This window comes from Lepidochelys olivacea (assembly GCF_965140295.1).
Source record: "Lepidochelys olivacea isolate rLepOli2 genome assembly, chromosome: 8".
NCBI lineage: Eukaryota > Metazoa > Chordata > Testudines > Cheloniidae > Lepidochelys > Lepidochelys olivacea.
The window spans coordinates 81,434,634-81,448,669 of NC_140418.1; the positions used below are offsets into that span (position 1 = coordinate 81,434,634).

General features: G+C 41.0%; 1 protein-coding gene across 2 annotated transcripts in view; it reads right to left on the bottom strand.

Moving 5' to 3' along the window:
* ADGRL2 (adhesion G protein-coupled receptor L2) overlaps positions 1-14,036 on the bottom strand; it is a 477,785-nt gene that overhangs the window by 365,817 nt on the left and 97,932 nt on the right. For both annotated transcript variants that reach the window (XM_084636460.1, XM_084636456.1), the window contains exon 2: positions 9,691-9,762. The gene's annotated coding sequence lies outside the window, so the exon portion shown is untranslated. The remainder of the gene's footprint in view (positions 1-9,690; positions 9,763-14,036) is intronic.

A 14,036-nucleotide genomic window follows, 5' to 3' on the forward strand; every position in this document is an offset into this window, starting at 1 on the left:
TTTAAAATTCAAGTCATTAGAAAATTTCTTAAAGCACATTGCATGCAAATTTGATGCATATTTGTCAATTTATAATTCCCTGTACTGAGATCAAATTAGATCCGTAGCATCAATGCTGGGTATTTGCATTGAAGTACCCCCACGTGAGCAGTGAGCATCTCTGGAGGGGCAGAGCCACCTTATTCTTTACCAAGTACTTTTTTATAAACTGTAAACTTTTCTTATAAACTTCTCATTCCATTAGTCCTTTTTTCCTCCCCATGAAATCCCTTCTATTGGCTACCTACCTACCTGTTGCTCACTCTTGAGGGGATGGGAACAGAGCCAAGTGAAATAAAAGGGGAAAGTCTGTAGATATTTATGAGAGACACACACACAGATAACAGAAGGACTTCAAACCACTCTGGGAATGAATGAATGAATAAATAAATAATAAAAAGGAAAGCAAACAATGATTGGGCAGCTTTACCTTGTGGGGGCTCAATTCTCCCACCACAGGATACACAAGTAACCCACTGACTTCAACATATCCTGCAGGGAAAGAAGAGGGCCCCTGGATTTTACATGACTATTTGCTGTTCATTAAAACTCAAGAGTCCTACTCTCCGGCTGCAGGATGCGTGAAATTCCTACTGAAATCAATGGGAATGACTCTTGTATCCTGCGGCACAACTGGGCCCCACTTGAATCGGAGCTATACGTTATGGCACTTAGAACACTGGCTAGTTTACAAGACTGGGAGATATTTCTGAAGGATCATGCTTGCTAATCTGTAAATTATACCCAAAAAATCCTTCCTTTTCCACAGTCATTTAACTAAGATGCAAGTTCTTGGTGGTTTTTTAAATGATATATGCTGAAACAAAATAACGGTATTAGACTAAAAAGCATTTCTGTAGAACAAAAAATAGGTGATCTCTTGAGCTTGAACTATGCAGGGGTCAGGGGAAGTTGTTTGCTTTGCTCTGCAAATACTGTTTTGTTCTATTTTCATTGTTTTCCCCTTCCCCTCACTTAAAAAACAACAAAATTGCTAAAGGAAAATAATGGAAGATTTTATGCTGAAGGAAAGTGGGAGATTCAAGAGACATCTGGGTGGTGTTTGCTCTGGCACTTCTTTTCAGTGTCCCCTAGTAGGTTGCTGATGGGGGCAAGCAGGAGGGGGTTTCCTATGCTTACATTTAATTTCCAGGTGCAAGTATACGTGCATCTAAATCCTGTCCAGATACTGCCACCCAGCTGTATGCACCTTCCAGGTTTGTTTATGAACTGGGCATATACTGCACACCTGACTCATGCCTTATCTCTATGGCAAAAATCATGGAATGCCTCAGTGAGTTCTTTATAAGGAATCCAGTTCTAAACTGAGAAAAAGGGTGGGCTCTGAGTAGACACAAGGCTGGGATTCAGGAGATTTTGACTCCATTCCTGGCTCACCCACAGAATTTCTATTTTTCCTTGGGTATGATACCTAGGGCCAAATTGTGAATCCATTATTCACTCTGGTGAGCAGTTATTCTCAGGGATAGTCTGTAGAGCCAGAGATAATTCCTGTGAGTAACTGCTCACAGTGTGAACCAGGAGTTAACAATCTGGCCCTTTACTCCTCTGTGCCTCAGTGTCCACATAAAAATAAATAGGGGTGATAATATTTGCCTGCCTCCCAGGAGTATTGTGGGAATGAATCTGTTAATATGATGAGCACTGTAGAAAATCCTAAATACAAGAATACTTGAAGATTCCTCTGCCAGAAGAGTTAGGTAATGTGGACAACTTCTTATCATCCTGAAAAAGACAATGTAAACTTAATAAAAGGAGAGTAGAACTCTGCACTGGGATTTCTATGAGGCTTAGGCAGAGACAGATGCCATGTCTACACTGCAGAGCCTTTGCTGGCATGTTTTGTTTTTTTTTTTGCTGACATAGCTATGTCAGCTAAAAGGGTGTGATTTTTTTCACACTCCTAGCCAGCATAGCTATTCCAGCAAAAACTTTTTAATGCAGACCAGGCTAGAGAATAATGCACATTTCCCAACCCCAGAGGCAGATTCCCAACCCCAGAAATGGGGCTCTTCAAGAATTGGGTGGAGAGAGGCAGCTAACCTTCAGCCTTCTCTACAAGGGGAGATCTTTAGGCGGTGATCATCTGTAGCCATAGTAGTGATCAGACAATCTTGCTAGACCATGTGCCTTTTGGGAAGGACTTCCTTCTCCTCGGGCAGCTTTAAAAAATATTGCAAGTGCAAATTTTCTTGTGAAAGTGGCTTTCCAGGATTTCACATGCTTCTCTTGCTACATGCTCTTTGTCTACCATTGGACTTTCCAAACCAGCCATCACTCTAGTATCTCAATACAATTTATTTTCAGTCCCCTTGAAGTTTCCTAACAAACCTCAAAAACATTCCTTGGGGCAAAGTCCTACACAATGATCTGGTGGAAAACATCACGTGCACATCCATGAAAAATCAGCAACAAAACCCAGACACACATTTCATTCAGCTCAGTCATTAACAATGATCAAAGAAGTTTTAGCAGCACACATGTGAGGCAGAAGCGAAGAATTCACAAATCAACAGTTGTGGCCCACATTTTTAGAAGATTCAAATTCAAATGCACCTCAGGCCTGGTTGTCAGTAATGCAGATCTTAAGTTAGACCCTCAAAAAATCAGGTCTTAGGTGTCTAAAGTAGGGCAATAAAATATGGAGGCCACTCAAAGCTGGTGGTCACTTTTTGAAAAGCATGGCCTTCTAAATCAGGTTTCTGAACAAATTAAGTAGAAATAGTATTTTCACTTTATATGTATTAAAGTCACGAGGACATTCATCAGCATGCTCTCTAAACACATTTAACTCCCTGCCTGTGCAACTGCATGTACGCTTTCCATCCAACAGCTTGCAATAATATGGGGGAGGGGATGAAGACTGTAGACAATTCAGGGGTTTAAGGCTGGTACCAAAAAAAAATTTAAAAAAAAGGAAAAGGTTGATTTTAATGTTTATCTGATTTGTCTATGATTACATTTCTGTTTATTGTGGCCTTGTGTGTTCTCACCATGTCATTTCCAGTTCCACACTAAAGTTTGTGTTTTATCCTCAATGAGGAAATCTTCAGGTAGGTTTAGTGCAGAAGATTAAGGCTGCATTAAGATTAAGTCTGAAATGTTCTGCTACCAATTAGCCCTCTAGTATTTCTGTAAGCTCTGAATTTTTGATGCGATCAATGACACCAAGTGGAGCCATCTTCTGTGGAGTGGTTATTAAAGATATAAAAATCAATACAAAGATGATACTTGGAAATCTATATCACAAGATAATGAATCACCATGAAAGCCAGCTAAGAAGGAATGTCAGCAAACCAAACAGAAGGTTTGTGCATAACAAAGTATTTGATGCCAGTAGAATTTAAGCTAAATTTTGCATGAGACAGAAGTCTTCAGGCAACACTTATGATACATTTGCATGGCAAGGTTTTAATGAGATGAAGACACAAGACCAACCACACATGGGGCTTTTTGTGCATTAAAGTAAGAGAGGCAGAGAGGGCGAGGGGGAGAGAGAGAGAGAAGATAGTTATGGAGACATACACTATTAAGACAATAATGCCATAATTTGACTTTAATGACAAAACAGCATTGAAAATTTTCTCTGTCAGTAATTCTCATTCAATTTCTTCTAAATGAAACATTATTTGCCTGCACCTTAAGTGCTGATTGTTATTGGAGTTGCGTATTGGAGCTTCACAGGATACTCCAAATTTAATTTGAACTAGGGATTGATTCAGTTTCCTTCAAAGCAAGGATTTTTCCTTTCCAAAATAGAGCTAGTGCATGAGTTTGCAAGTTCATATGGGTTTACTGCTTGACACGATTGTATGTGACATTACAACATTTATGGTATTTTTGCCTTGCACGATGACATATACAAAGAGCCAGAACTAGCAAAACAAATGCTTTGTTGTGTTATTTCTTTGCTTCCTTGGGAAATATACTCCTCACTAAGAGATACTGATATCAAAGACAGCTGTTCACAGTTCAAATCTAGTATATAATAAAACCACTTTCACTTTGAACTTCTAGTATACCATCCATTGGCAGGATCTCAAAGCATTTTACTGAGATTAATTAAGGCACAAATCAGCCCTATAAGGTAAGTATTATAACACTCTTTTTGCAGATGGGGAAACTGAGGCACAGAGGCCATGTGACAGGCAGCATGGTCCAGGAGATACAGCACTAAACAGGGACTCAAGAGACCTGGTCCTGTCACTAACTTACAGAGTGACCTTAAAAAAGTCACCTCACCTCTTGGTGCCTCTTTTTCCCCCGATGCTCTTTGTCTGTCTTTTTAGACGGCAAAATCTCTGGGTCATGAACTATCTTTTCCTAGGTGCTTGCACAGTACCCAGTGAGAACCTAACCTCCTTTATGGCCTCTAGATACTACTGAAATACAAATAATAAATTATATTAATAAATGCCATGCTCAAGGCCACACAGGAAGTCTGGCAGAGCCAGAATGAAAAACCAGATCATGTAAGTCTCATTCTTGTCCTTCACTCACAAGACCATCCTTCCCCCGAAGCCCACAGAAGCTCTCATTCTTAAATCTTTTCCTGCGGTACAGATATGCACCAACACTGTTTCTATTTTCCCTTTTCGGGGCTATATTGTTATATTTTCCTTTTTAGGAGTATTCACTTTCATTCAGCAGGATTAGGACACTTGCTTTTTAGCGTTGTATTGTGGCACAACAGTTATCAATGCTTCTGTTTCCTTGTTTCTCCCAGACACACATAGCTATCGCATTTGCAGCTGTTAAGTAACAACATTCGCGGATAATCATGCTCACAATCACAGCTTATTGTGCTTTTAACAGGACGCTAAATGCGAGGCGGGTATTCTTTGTTAATCAGTAACTAACTGCTGATTTACAGATAGGCATTTTAGGTTTTCTCCCCCCCTCCCAATGTTCCCCTCCAAACTACTATGCCAAAACATCAAACGAGGGGACTAATGGATCAGATCCTGCTGTAAATGTGTGTCACTCCAATGAAATTTACGCTGATTTACACCAGCCCAGGATCTGGCCTAATTACCTTTTGTCCTGGACCTAAAGGCAAGCAGAGAGCATATTGATAACCCCATTGCTGTCCATCAGCGCTTGGCTGGAGCAGGAGCGGCTCATTCCTGAGTCACTAATTCATGGTGGAATTCCCCCAGAACTGGCTTTAAAAACCAACAACTGCATAACAATTATGTTATTTAAAAGCAAAAATAAAAATAAAATAAAATAAAAAGGAACACCTTGTATAGTTTTTTAACTAGTCATTACAGTTTTGGCTTCCCTCCCTCTTTACCCCCTGGGGCTTTGAAGGCAAATGAACTATTCAGTAGCATAAAACAAGGCGAATTAGAACAGGCTTCAATAAAACACAGACCTCTGGCCTGCAACGTTTTTCACATGGCACAAAATGTTCTTCACTGCAGTTTTAAATCTTCCAGCTTCGTGATTGTTCTGACACCTCTTTATTGTCCCTTTCAAGTGCAAATGCCTAGGTATCCTTGCTAGCAATGAAGCACTCCTGTTCACAGGCTGCGTTCACCGGCTGGGAGAGCTTCCTCTTCTTCAGCTGCATCTGTACAATTTACATCTGTCCCTGTGCCGCTGCTCAGAGGTTGCAGAAGGGCAATGAGACACCCCCCCCCCCCACACACACACAGAAGGGCAGCTCCTGGAGGCTGCTCTTCACAGCCTTCAGAGAGGCAACCCCCCACTGTATTTTCCACAGCATGCATCCGATGAAGTGAGCTGTAGCTCACGAAAGCTAGGCTCAAATAAATTGGCTAGTCTCTAAGGTGCCACAAGTCGTCCCGTTCTTTTTGCGGATACAGGCTAACACGGCTGCTACTCTGAAACCCAGCCAATGTGGTTTACTCCAGGAAGGGCGAGGAGTGGTAATGTGAACACTGCCAAGAGAGGCCACTACAATGTGTGAAGTGAGTTCCCTGAGCGATCTCACTCCTGTGATAGCCTTTGCACTGCTGATGAATATTCAGGGCCCCAGTCTGAATGTCTCCCTTCGGGCATTCATAGCCTCCTGTGTGTGGCTCAGAAAGGGGGCATGGGCCTGCTTTGTGCAGCATTGGGTGTCAGAAAGAGATGGCCAAATACTTTCTTACCTGTGAAATTGATATTATTCCTTTCATAGCACCTCCAGGAAAGAGTGCCCTGACAACAGGACAGCCTCTCCCTGAACTCCCCATTATCCAGCAATATGCTGGGAATATTTTAACAAGGGGCTCCCTCAAAAATTATCCACCTTCGCCTATGATAAACCCCAGGTACCAGGGTGTGTGTTCTCACATACACAGGGATAAGACACTGGGGAAGCTCTATATTTGCTTCCCCAATCACTTTCACCTAGGATGAAGGCAACACCACTTGATAAACAAACACATTATGTGGTTTATGCTGGAAGTGTCTACAATTTGTTCCTGAATTTTTTTTTCTGATTATAACTATGTGCTGTATTGTTGGAATAAACTGTCTCACTTGAAAGAAGATGGAAAAGACCGAAAAGGTGGAAAAGACTGAAGGAGATTCTGGGACGTTTCCCCTTCTCCCATGAAAATGATTGGGATAAAGCTGCCATTTTGGCACAATGTGGTTCACTGCAAGAACAAACAAACAAACAAACAAACAAAAAGGTGCTCTTCAGTTAAAGTCTAGGGGACTAAGTCTGGCCAGAATAGAGTTGCCGTATTTCAGGTTCCCAAAAAGAGGACCCTGCAGGGGATGGTGGGGGGGGGGAAGGGTGGGAGCTGGAGGGGGTACCTGTGGCAGGGGTTGGAAGCAGTGTTGCTCCCTGTCATGGTGGCAAGGCAGCTGGCGCAAGCCCAGGACACAGCGACAGCCATCAGTCAGCACCTCCCTGTGGGACCCACTCCCCAGCCTGGGTGGGTGGAATCTGGCAGCTGTGGCTGCAGGGCAATGGACCAATCAGCTGCCAATGCAGAGGAGGGACCAATCTGGAAGCAGCCAATCAGTGTTCTCTCTGAGCTGCAGCCATCTGGTCCGAAAAAAATCCTGAACATTGTCTATTATTTGAAAAATCCACCTGGACAGAGGCTCAAAAATGAGGCAATGTCCAGGAACACCTGGACATATGGTAAACCTTGGCCAGAATATGTAGCTAAGAAGAGTCCATACCCTGAAGAGCTTACTATGTGTACGTAGGGGCTCCTGATCCTGGATGGGACTTCTAGGTGCTACCATAATGCAAATAATATGTAACAATAATAATAACTTAGCAGTGTCCAACGCAGGGATGATTTGCATTAACTGCAGGCATTCCAAGACTCCTTTCAATTTGGTGGCAGATATGTATTTCATTAAACTATGTAGATATACCTCTTTCTAAATAATCACCATATGGAACCTCCAGTATGGAACCAGGCAAGGCACTGGTATAACATGTGGTGTATCCAATTCCTATGCTTTTTCTCAGCTGAGGTTACGGTTGCAATATTCACTCTAAAACCATGGTGAATAGCAATAGTTTCCATGCTTTGTTGTTTTTAATTCATTGTGTCTTTCAGGAACCAGGAGATGAGCTGAATGAAAACCACCAGAGGGGAGCTTGTGGTATTAGGCCATCCTGCTGATCAACTAAAATAATAAGTTATCATATGCTTTATCTCAGTGACAATGCTATCGGATTATAGTATTGTTCCTTGTTTTACTAGCAAAGCATAATTGCGTATGATAGGGGCTCTCCATGGACCATCAGAACAGATAAAGAACATTAAGAGGGACTCGGAAGCTGGGAGGAGAAGCAGTCATGGGAAGATCTTTTTTTCTGTTTTGCAGAATGAAAAAGTTGGAGAACAACTAGCATTCCCCTTCACCATCATGTCATATGTCTGCATGTTCTTTATTTAGAAAGGAGAATGTGAACCACCTCATTACAAATTCAGCTGAAGCCTGCATTCTCAGTCCTTCTGACCCCAACCTCTACCTTATTGTCTTTTTTACATCATGTCTAAAATTAGCTTGACATCTCTTTCTTTTATCTATTTTGGGAGACACCTCCACATTTTTGGTTGCCAAAATAACAATTAATCATAACAGTACACAGTGCATTAATGTTTCTAGTATTAATGCAATTTGTTAAGAAGACTCTCTCTTTCTAAACATAGAACCTAATTATTTAGAGTATTTTTTCTCCATTTTAGAGACTTTGGCACCTGTAAATAAAAAAAGATCAGTCTCCATGTATAGTCAGTCCTTAAACCTCTAGTGGCTGAGGAGGAGTTCATTGTGGTGATGTTTTTTTCTATTTGTATATTTTAGGTTGACACCTACCTGCTATGGCCTGGAGATTGCCCACAAGCTTATTTCATTTCACTGCTACATTCCATCAGATGGATTACCGCTGCACTCATATAAATTTGAGCCAATGGCCTATACATGGAAGACACAATGCCCCAACCACCCAAGCTGTTTAGTCCCTCCCTTAAATAGCATTTTCCAATGCATTAAATAGCATTTTCCAATCTCCCTTCAGCTGTAACATTTACTTGCCTTGCTCTCATGGAGATAAATGTTTAGGGTAATATTTTTGTTAAAGGATGCAGATTTCCCAAATGAAGTAAACATGCAAAAGATAAATTTGTTGCAGAAAATCTAGAAGTACCCAGAGTCAAAGATGAAAGACCACAAGCTGACTGAAATTGTTGACAAGCAACAGTGTAATAAGAGCATTGCAATAGTGGAAGAATTAGATTGAAATATGCACAGTAAAATGCTTGCATACACAGATGGATTTAAGCTCCTGTTCTACTATTTTTCTTACTAAAAATATAGCCACAGTATTAGAAATAAGGTAATTAAAGAGGACTACTAGGAGAGATGGTAAAGGGAGACTTTCAAACAAACAAAAAAACAGACCTTCATAACAACTGAGGTAATCCCCTGACGCAGAAATAGGTACATGCAGAACAGACATAAGCAAGAAGCTCACTTGTTGGGCAAACTCTGGCAAATAAAGAACACTGTTCAACTCAGTACGATCATCATCCAAGTAGGATGGAAGCAGGGAAAGGGTTTACTAGCAACCCCTGAAAAGCTTTTCAAACTCACCTGGCACTCTTGTCAGCCCCTTGACTCTATGTGCCAAATGACACTTGCCTCGCTCTCAAAAGGCAGCATAATTTTTAATTGCTATCCTTAGTGCACTTAAAGCAATGTCAGCAGTCACCCCACTCCGTTGCCTTATGCTTCACACCACCTGGGGCTGGCACAAATCCCTTCAGTTGGCAAGGCACTGTGACTTTCTTTTCCCTTGCAGCTGTTTTGTGAAGAGTACAATGATTTATATTGTCTCCTTGAAGTGCTCAAGTGGCTGCATGTGATGCTGCTGTCTACGGATTGGAACTTGGGGTCCTGAGCTTGCCTGCAGCCTCAGGGGGTGACAGGAAGACCACACTGAAGAATAGGGGTGGGAGTTGGAGAAAGAAGACCTAATTGAGCTCCATCTAATCCAGAAATAGCATTGAAGTTGAGAGGGAGCCATGACCATCTCTCCTTGGCCAGAAAGGCTTTGAGGAAGGGATAACGGAGCAGGGTTGAGGAAGAGATTTAAATGAAGTTCCCCATAATATTACTTAGAAGCTTTTATGGATCACTTACCCAGGCTTAGACTCCATAGCGCTCAGCACCAGATGAGGAGATGTCCCAAGAGTTGAGTTCTGCCACCTACAGCTGAAAACAAAAACAAACGAACAAACAAAAAACCATTAGTTGGTTTAAAAATGCAACAGCAAACAAACATTAACAGGATTTAAAATAAACATGATAAGTTCAATTACATCCCTAGCCACAGTGAATAGTTTGATCTATATGTATCTGACAGAGGGAAGGACATGGGGGATTCTTCTTCTTGGTTAGTGAAGCTTGAGGAGAGCCAGAAGGATCTTGCAGACAAGGAAGGAAGGAAGGAAAAGGTGGCTGAATGATTTCAGGAGCTGAGCAGCGTGACAGAGCAGGTGGAGAGCTGCTGCTAGCCCACCTAACTCAGGGAGGGGGTTAATTAAAAAATCAATTTGCAATCTTCTGTAATTAGTTTGAAGAGAACCATCATTGCCACCTGCTTGTATTGATTGTGACAATACAGGTTAACCACTGGAAAGCTGCCACCACCATTTTACAAGTGCATTTCTTTCTTCATCTGGAGGTTAGTCTGCTGCCTTTGGAGCTTGAAGGAGGAGGTCTGAACTCTTCCCCTAGCATCTGCTCCTTCCATAAGCAGAGATCCAGTGGAAAAAGCAAAGGGTTGTTTTGATTTGCAAGCCATTGCTTTCTTTCATGTCTTTTTTTTTTTGAGTTGGCATTTGCTCCTCTGACTGGAACAGGCACTCAACATATTAGGGCAAAACTTTACCCTTTTGTTTCCCACCTCTGGCTGGTGTTATACCTCTGTTCTTTCTGAAATACACATCACATTTCTCTTACATCTCAAACTGGTGGCCAAGGTAACTGCAGATGAATCAAAAGTGACTTAGCTCACAAGTTATTAGAAACTGTCTCATCATCTTGTTAAATTCTGGCCAAATCCTGCTCTGTTATGTTAGCCAAAATCTGAAGACGTTCCATTTAAGTCAAGAGTGCTGGATCTTTAACTAATGTAAGCCAACATAGTAATATTGCAGCCAACAGTGCAGTTTACACCAGCTGGGGATCTGGTCCTGGAATCAACAGAGCTATTCCCTGGGTGTAAACAAGAACAGAACATTGCCCTCCATCTCACTATGTGCGCCTGTCTGGCCCTGCTTCCCCCTGTCTTTCTCCATCCTCATCCCTGGCTTCCTTGACTGATGGGAACACCCAGACCATCCCTCTGCTAAATGAAGCAGGCAAGTATTTCTTACTCACTTTTATTCACCTTTAGCAATGTGTATTTTATTTGTGATCCTGTGTGTCTATTATTTGTTGTTCTTTAAGCAGTTCGTGTGTGTTTGAGAACCAGGACATGTTTTACACATTTACAATCTGATCAAAAACAGTTCAAGAGTAGAAAAAGGCAAGCTGGAAATAAAAGAAAAGTTCAGCCATGATAGTTTGGAAAAGTTTGGTTGGCTGACCCAGTGGCTAACTTAACCCATAACATTTTATTCCCATGTCAGTCATTCCTTGGTTAGGAGAAAAGGCCTAATTTCACTTTATATGGATCCCTGCTGCTGAACTAGCAGTAGCTCGGGTCTCAAGAATTCCCATCCAGCCTAACTTGGCCAAGAAAACATTCCACTAAGCGGCGATCTAACATCTGATTTTCTTCTCCTTGAATGATATATAAAGGTAATTTAACCCTCTTTCTTAATTATTAAAAAATCTGGTTTTACAGTTCACAACCCAAGTATTAATAAGGGGGAAGTGTAGGCCGTGGACAGGACATGACCAGGAGACAGAAAACCTGGTTTTCTTCTCAGTTCTGCCACTGAATCACTGGGTTGCCTTGGGCAAGAGACTTAACCTTCCCAGGCATTGGTTCCTAAAGGGATAAAATGGGGATAAAGACACCACCCTCTCTGAAGTGCTTTGAGATCCTCAGTGCTAAGTAATATTACTATGAGGCTGGGGCTATACTGTGTTTTTTGAAAGTGAAAACTGTGTATTTTAATCCCAGAAGAAGCATGTTTTCAGCTTAGAATTCAACTTTATTTACAACTGAACCCTGATGACAACATCATTTATTTACTTAACAACAATTCTGCATTAGGCACCATGAGGGTGATTCAATGTCTGTTACATTTATCAGTATAGTACAGTGAAAGAGGAGTTGAACTGCTGCTCAGATGCATCAGCAATGCAAGTTGCAGTCTAATAATGTGGTAAATGCTGCCCTCTGGCTCAGGTTGGCAATGGTCTCTTATTTAAAAAAAGGATCATTTTGTATTAAACAGGGCAGGGGTTGGGGGTTCAACAGCTGTCAGAACTCTCCTTAGAATTTAATTTAAAAGGCTAACTGCTCAAAGCATATAGGGTTAGAAAACAACATGAACGTGCATTCAGGGAATAGTCATATTACATATAGTAATATATATATATTTCCAAATATCCATAAAGAATGGGAAGTACTCATTTTAATATAGCTTTATCTTGAACAGGATGAGTAAAGGATTCACGTCCACATTAAGTTAAAAATTTTACATTATTTTCCTTTGACGATTCTAGAAGGCATACAACTTATTTCTGTATATAATTTTACAGTTTTAGACAACATATAATATGATAAAATAAAGTTACAATGTGGCACATAAATCCAAACACTGGAGGATAAAACTAGTTCATAGCATCACTGCACTGAAAGCTTCCAATGAGAACGTTTGCACATCTGTGGACACACAGCAGCTTGCCAGAGTGGTAAAGATTAAGCTGTAATTATTCTTCTTAGGAAATTGTAGCTTTAAAAAAATTATTTAGGTGACCAGCAAGAGAGTCTCTGAGCAAAGGAAGAGAATATAATGATTTCTTGTCCTCATGCTCCTAAAAATTTTGACAAGTTTCAGAGTAGCAGCTGTGTTAGTCTGTAACCATAAAAAGAAAAGGAGTACTTGTGGCACCTTAGAGACTAACAAATTTTTGTTAGTCTCTAAGACACCACAAGTACTCCTTTTCTTTTTTCTAGAAATTTTGGCCCTTTTTTCTTATAAAATTTGGGCCATATTTTACATTGTACTGCACCCATGGGTGGTCATTGTACTCATTTTGCACTGGTGTAAAAGTACTATCATTGTGATATGGTAACATTTTACAGCCACTTTACACTGGGGTGAAGGACTATAAAAGGTTGAAGGCAATGGAAAATCCAGCCCTGTGACTTCAAGTCTTAAAGTCCATCTTCTTAAAATAGAAGCAGGAAGAGAGACTGTCTGCTTTGCATTAGAGGAGGATGCACACAATGTATTGAACACAAGGGCAGTATTTCTCCTGGGAATATTTCAAATTTAGGTAAAAGGGCAGTAGCCTTTTTCTGTAATTCCAGAGAAAAGTTCAATTGACTTTAGGAAGAAGGTTCAGAGCAGATTAGAGGATGACCATCTCAGAATCAAATTGCAAATAGGAAAGAGTAATTGATAGGGCTTTTAGTTCACTGATCCTGTGCTCTGACATAAAAGTAATTAAAAAACAACTCTAACAGGTGAAAAGAACAAAGAAATTTAACTGAAAATTTCAAAGGAAGAATTTTTAGAGGCTGTGAATTCAATACTCAAGTTCAAAGGACCTAATGGGATGTGGTCAGGAGAGCTCAGAAGCTAAATACTCTGTGCAACCTTATCATGTGCTTCCAGCAGCACCTGCAGCGGCAATTGGCACTCAGACAATGAACACTAAGAATCCTTCAAAATGTGAAAAGTTGAGGCAAACTGAAAATCTTTTAGCCTAAGCGTCTGTCTCTATGACAAAAGGCAAATGTTACACTAATTCCATAATACTGTAGATAAAAGGAGGTAGAAGAGGGTTTAACATGTCTTACTGTAAAATACCTCCAATTAATTCTTATTATCCCTCTTTATTAAAAGAGGAAATCTATTCAAGTTAACACCAGACATCCCTGGTGGCTGCATTAGGCCTCGAATTGGCCAGAGACAGAGGAGGTAGATGTAGAAACATCCTTCGCTGCACAGAGCAGGCCTTAACCTGGGTCCAGCTGAGTCTTCTGCACAGAGCTCCCAGGAGGTGTGTGGCTGTGGGCCATTTAGGTGCTACACCGTTAGATGCTAACATGGATTCCAAGGGGGCGAGCATCTGCCTTGAGGTGGCCATGTAATTAGAGCTGATACAGGATGACAATTCCGTTCCATTTTGTAGCAACTGTTTGAGGGTTCTAAATGTTTTTATTGTACAGTGGAATGAAAACAAAACCTTTCAAACATTTTTGCACAAAAGGGATTACATCAAAATGTCCCTTTTTGAATTGAAACAGAAGGGGTGTGGGTAGCCTGGTGGTTAAGGTTGTGGGAGATCCAGATCCAAGT